The 6834-nt window shown below is 42.6% G+C and overlaps 1 non-coding gene across 1 annotated transcript; it reads left to right on the forward strand.

Moving 5' to 3' along the window:
- Nucleotides 1-6018: 6018 nt before the first annotated feature.
- Nucleotides 6019-6161, forward strand: LOC115031634. Its single transcript, XR_003837304.1, has one exon. It is a non-coding gene; the product is annotated as a small nucleolar RNA SNORA48 (small nucleolar RNA).
- Nucleotides 6162-6834: the final 673 nt, after the last annotated feature.

The raw sequence follows: 6834 nt of genomic DNA on the forward strand, positions 1-6834 counted from the left end.
GAGATTGCAAATGACATTCTTTAGAGCTCCTAGATCCAGCCATGCCAAAAGCCATTAATCCTGGGATTAGTTTGATGAACAATGAATCCCTGTTTTGCCTTTTGCAAGTATGAATTAATAATAGAGTAAGAATACTTGTAACCCATCACAGACTTAAGTCTTTCTCTCTCTCTCTTTTTTCCCTTTCACCTATATTTTGGTTCTCAAACTTGGCTGAACAGAGGACATATCTAGATATCTTTATAAAAATAATTTACTCAGACAATTTAGATTACCCTAGATTCTTATCTGCATTTTATCAATTACAGACTCATATTATCATTTGGATATAAAGTAAATCCCCTCAAAGACTCAGGTGTTGAAGGTTTGGTCCCCAGCTGGTGGGTTCAATCATTAGCAGGTCACTAGATCATGAGAGCACTAACCTGACCCATAGAAAAGTCCAATGCTGGATTAGTGTGGTGGCTCTTTGGGGAGGGCAGAAATAAGGAGGTGGAGCTTAACTGAAAGAAGCAGATGAGTAGGGCATGTATTAAAAGGTACACACTGTCTCCAATTTCTGTCTTTGCAGTCATCTTGAGATCAGTGGCCTCTACTGTCATGTGCTCCCACTATCATGATGCTCTGCCTCCCTGCTTGCCCACAGTGATTGGGCAACTGAACATAGACTTCAGGCCCACAGTGATTGGGCCACTGAACATACACAGCAACCTGGGAAACCAGGAGCTGCAGAGAAACTTTATCTTCCTTAAGTTGGTTTTCTCAAATATTTTTGTCACAGAAAGGAAAATTAATTGACCCAGAGGCCAAATTTGAACCTGGGTATAATGAATAACAATTATTACCATTTTCTTAACCTGCTTATTATCCCACTCCTGGGTAGCCTTGGCTTTTCTCTGGGAACTATTTTGCTTGTTCTCAGTCTGAGGAGAAGATAGCAACCATCCTGGGCTTCTCTAGGAAGTTTCTAATTGGTAGTTCAATTTGGAAACAGCTATTAATAATTACTGCACATTTTCTACAAATGTGATTACTGCCTTATGACTCTGAAAAAATGTTGTCAGCTCTGGGTCACTGTTTCATTACCTGAAATAGACAAGAAAGAAACAGATGATTTTTAAATGGACTTCCTGCTCTAAACGTCACCCAGAACGACGGTTCCCTGTCACGACCCTTCCTCCTTGTTCCTCATTTATGCACATATGCACATGTGCACACATGTATACACACACACATTCCCCAGTGTGAACATGTAGAGCTGAGAATTGTACCTCTGAATATTCTGCCCAATTTTTGCAGTTTTCTCTTACCTCCATTGCAAACAGTGACAGGTGTGAGCTAAGAAAGATACAGGCCCTGTTTGAAGAATCCTGATAAGAGGATCTGGGAGACAGGCTGAGGAGAAGAAACAGAAATATTGATCTCAGAGCCTGACAGGTTTCACTGAAAGATCCAGTGGTGGAAAAGGGTAAGCCCAGACTGAAATTTTACACTTTCCCTGTGCAAAATTCAACTGCAGCTGAATCATTATTAAAGCATTTTCTTGTGTTTACCATATTTCAGAAATGCAGACTCCACATCCTATTTCTGCACTGACAGACCTTGAAGTCTGAGGGGGCGAGCTGTTTCTAGAGCCTTCAAGTGACCTTTGTGTCTCTACACCAGTGGTTCTCAACCTTCCTACTAATGTGACTGTTTAATGTTAAGTCACCTCATGTTGTGATGACTCCCCCAACAGAAAATCATTGCTACTTTATGACTGTAATTTTGCTATTGTTATGAATTATAATGTAAATATCTGTGTTTTGTGAGGTCTTAAGTGACCCCTGGGAAACAGTGATTTAATCCCCCAGAGAGGTTGCAACCCATAGGCTAAGAACTGTTGCTCTAAATACATGCTTTGCCTACTTTGCTTTCAGTCAGATGAATGTCTGACCCCCATCTTCCTGACCTCGTTTAAGCAGGCTTTTCCTGTGAACCTTGCTGAATTGCCTCAGGGAAGGTTGTCGAATTCTCCCTCAGCTGGGCTTTACAGGTTTGATGGCGGTACAGTGCCTTGCTTACCCTGTGTTCTGATTATTTGTTCACATGCCTTTCCTACAAAGAGAGATTGAGGTCTACCAGCCAAAGACAAGGTCCTGGATCAGAACACTCTTTTTTAAGTGTATGAGCAAATCACACAGGTAGAGGTGAAGTAAAGAGGAGGAATCCCATGTTGTTGCCACTGGAATTGTAGACTGAAGACGAGACAGTGAAAGTACATATATTGAGACATCACAAAGAATGATTTAACATTTCATGTAGTCATCACTGTAAGCATCCTCTAGAATGATGGTTCTGAGTCTTGAATTTCTGTAAGCATGATGTAGATGCTAACTAAAACACACATGACTGCTTTCCAGCCAAGAAACCTAATGTAGAATGTACAAGGCCAATCCAACTATATGTTATATTGCTATTGATATGAATGAATAAGGAAAGCTATATGGACAAAATGATGATATTTGCAAAGGATTAAAGAGGCAAAAAGAAATGAGAAAGAGGAGGAATCATAAATGACGGTCTCACTTGAGAGATCAGTTCATCAGAAAGGGAAAGAGGCGAGCTGTAGTACACTGAGTCGACTCCCTGATGTTTAGCCAGAACATCCCAGTGAGTGGTACCCAGGATCATTCTCCGCATATGGGCGAGACTAACACACATTCCTTTTTTCTCAGTCCCCCTTTGTTGTGGATTGCTGTTTGCATGCCAGATTTATAACAGTAAATTCTCAACCCCCAAAATGCCCACCCAAAGAACTCAAAACTTGATTGATGTAGATACAAGCTGCACACCTAGATTGGACAAATGGGCCCTACATTATTCAATTGTCTATTTAAGAAATCCCCAGTTACTTATGTCTCCTTGGACCACGTGGTTCTGGCTCATTATCCTCTCCTTCAGGTACCATCTTGCCTCTCCTGTCTCCATTTCTGTCTCCTCTCTCTGCCTCTCTGCTTCCTCTCTAAAACTTTCAGCTCTAGCCTTAACTGACTAATTAAGTTTTCACCTGACTGCACCCAAATACAGGCACTCTTGAGGAAGCAGAACATACAAACAGCAATCTGCAAGACCCCTTATGATATGTGAATATGTGAATCCAGCACATCTCCTTTCAGACATAGGCCTACTAAAAGGAAGAAAGGTAAAGGATGCTAAGGAACTGGGTTGGAGGTGATAGGCAGAGGATGAAACAAAGAGGAGAGAGAGGGTAGAATGGTGGGTGGATATGATTAACCTGTGATATATGCACATATAGGAATGGAACTCAAGGAATCCCCTTAAATATTATATATATATATACATATATATATATTTAAAAGGTTGAGTCTATTACTTCATCCTTCATCTTTAAATCTAACTGGGCATAGGATTTAATTTGGCAAATGGGATGTCAGTAGAAACTTAAATAGATCTTGCTATGCAATGTTCAGTCCTAAATAGAATGTCTATATCACACCTACCCCCCAAGAGTAGATATATAAACAGAAAAGTGTATACATTTCACCATGCAAAATTTAGCTGGGGCAGAATCTTGGTTAAATGATTTCCTTGTATTTACAATATGTTAGAATTATAGACCCCCCTCCTATCTATTTCTGATGCTGACATCCCATTATTTCTACCTCCTCTTTCTCGGTGTGTGTGTGTGTGTGCGCGCACGTGTGTGTGTATGTGTGTGTACATGTATTAGAGAGGAAGGAGTTTGATGAAGATGCTCATTTATGGGCAAGCACTAACAGTCACTGCTCAGACCATAAATGTTAACCTATCTCTAACACACTACTGCACGTGCAGAGGCTGATGACAATGCTGATGTATTAAGGTACAATCGCAACAGCAACCATTGCTTAGCTGAGGACCTAGCTGAAGGTATGACGGACAGCAGTCGAGGTCACTCAGTCCAGCCTCTGTCAAAACAGTCATCCATCATGATTAGAAAACTGAGGGCTTTAGTTTATTGTTGGCTACTGGCTGCAGGCTGCCCTTACCTAATAGAGAGAATCCTTATTTCCTGAGCATCTGGACTTCCCACCATCGGTGGCTCATCTCATGGCAATTCACTTTCCCTGAAACAGCAGAAAGGGAAGAATAGACCCATCTCATCGTTGTATATAGAATATCTATACTGTCACCTCTACCATTTCATACTTTAGAAATGAGTCATGGATCCCACCATCACTCAAAGGACCCCATAAATGTGTAGGGATTGGAAATCACGGATTGTTAAGAATAATTTTAGAAACACTTAACTATATTAATTTTAACATACCGACCTGCATGGGACTTCTGCCTCATTTACTCTTCACTGAACAAACATGTACTAAGTGCTTTCTGAATGGCAGGCATGAGGGGTGGGGAGACAGAAGCAAAGCAAGTTGTAGAAGGTAGCAGTGGTAATAATTAACCATGCTGTGTGTCACTGTGAGGGTCTAGCTTATGCTCAGAAAGGACAGAGGAGCTTGTGGGGAATTTCAAGTAAAGGGGAAATTGGATAATGCCCGTGTTTTAAATTCACCACCAATCACTTCCATTGTGATAAGAGACATCAGACTGAAGAGTGAGGAGCTTATATATTGTCAAGAGAGAAGAAAAGGATGGGTGTGGGGCTTGTAGTAGCTGTGGAGAGAGATAACAAAGATTTGTTTCTTATAAGGGATGCCAGACTTCTCCTGGGTTTCCAGCTGCCTCAGTAGAGAATGAAGACTGTGCTTAAATTCTTGGCAACTATTTCTTCAGGTTGCCTAGATCTCCTAACTCTGACCTGGACAGTTGGAATACCTGCCTTTGATCTACAACTAGCCATTGCACTCCCCACTGCCTTCTGATAGGACTCTGGCAACAATGCAGGAAGATATAAAATTAAATGCTTATGTCTTTGGTATCAAGAAAATATGGATTGGAACCTACAGATTACTGTATGAACCTCATTCTTTTACCTGCACAACTAGGACAGCAGTGTATTAAGTCTATTGGCAAATCAGGTACCACAACACATTAAATTCTTTATTGAAACAAATTGTTCATTTCTCCTTCCTTACAACACTTGCCCAATCATGGCTGATCTTTGAGCAATTTTACCTTCTTTTGGCAAAGTCTGTCTCCCTTGCCTCAACTTGACTGTTATGATGACACTTGGCCTGGCATGAGGAAACTACTTGGACTGTGAGACATGCTTTTGATATATGTTGACAGCTTTTCTGGGCTGAGATGGCCAATCTCTACCCCCATCACTTGCCTCCCAAGGGCACAGATTGCAAAGCCAGCTGACGCCTGGCAAAACTGCCACTCATCTCAGAGCAAGGATGATCAGAATGCCTCCAGGAGGTTGAGAAGGGGCAAGAAAAATTACATAAAGTAGCAAAACAGAATGAAGGCTGATGGTGACATTGGCTTTGTCCAGTGTCACAAGCACTTATGAAAATGCCTCAGCTAGTATCCATGTTCCTGGCTAAAAATCAGAGAAGGGGGGGCACTCAACACAGATGGAAAGACATTGGACATACAGCGAATTTCCTGCACTTGCACATTTCCATATGCACATGGCACTGCTCACCTGACTTGTCAAAATATACAGAAGGAAAATGAAAACCCAAGTCCTGCTATCAGTTTGAAAGTGTTTATCGAACATCCTTGAGCCTATAGCCGTTCTAAGAACATTAGGATATCAAAAGAAAGATGTTATAGGACGGTGTGATTATGGTGGCATTGAGAGTCTGAGAAAATGATAATCAAAAGTGTCACATCGGTGCCTTGGGAGGGAGCAATTATTACCAAGTGACCAAGCAGAGGGCAAATGAAGCAAATTGTTGGATTTTTAATCTGTAAGTAGAAGCCCAAAGTCAAGTGTAAGGTATGAGAGGTTAATTAGAGAGGGGTTTAGCTATCCTTTCCATCTTGCTAATGCCAGCCAAGTCTATATTTCAACTTTCCCTTGTAGGGTTAATTAGGATCATTAGGATTACAAAAAATCAGAGAGGCCCCTGGCAATGGGCAAAGAGATACCTGGTTGGTGGTGTTGTGCTTATATCAGTCAGGAGCAGAGTAGGTGGCAGCTCTTTGTTCATCCTAGCTTGATGCCTGGCTTGGTGGCAAAGCTGCTTTATGCCTAGGACACATAAAAATCCAATCCAATCAAATCAAATCCAGGCAGTGTAACTCAGAAGGGGGAATACAGAGATCTGTAGACTGCCATGCCACCCATAGACTGCCCTTTGGGGGCAAAGCACAGGTGGACCATAGATACCCACTTGCTGCAGGATGTCACATGGCCAGCCTACAATGTGCGCTGCCACACTGAGTGAGTATGTTGTGGACAGATGGGAGAGAAAGAGAAGTAGAGCAGCTTGAGCCCTACTAAGAGAGATGGAACTGGAGACTCAAGTGTGGAGAGAAGTGGCCTATTGTGAGTGGCCAGTCTTGCCACCTGAGGCAATAAAGTTCTAGCCCAAGTTGCTGCTGAGGGCCATGTCTGGGGCTACACAGTGACAGAAGTCAATGTTAATGTCCATGGCTCATATTACCACTAGAGACCATGGGGACATTTCTGGCCAGGGCAGTTGCCTGGCACCATATGGATGTCCAGGTTCTGTACAGAACTGTCCCTGCTTCTCCATGGCTGCAGTGGCCTGGGGGAGGACCTCTCACCAGAGGGAGCACTCTAGACAGCAGGCTGTATATCTTGCCCAAGCAGCAGAGTGGAGCTAGCCCTGCTGGCAGGGGTGCGGGTCAGCCAGCCCCAAAGGGCCCTGTCACTCCACTGCTTTAGGGTGGCATAAGTGCAAGGGTTATGCC

The sequence above is a fragment of the Mus caroli genome, chromosome 7 (genome assembly GCF_900094665.2).
Source record: "Mus caroli chromosome 7, CAROLI_EIJ_v1.1, whole genome shotgun sequence".
NCBI classification, from domain to species: domain Eukaryota; kingdom Metazoa; phylum Chordata; class Mammalia; order Rodentia; family Muridae; genus Mus; species Mus caroli.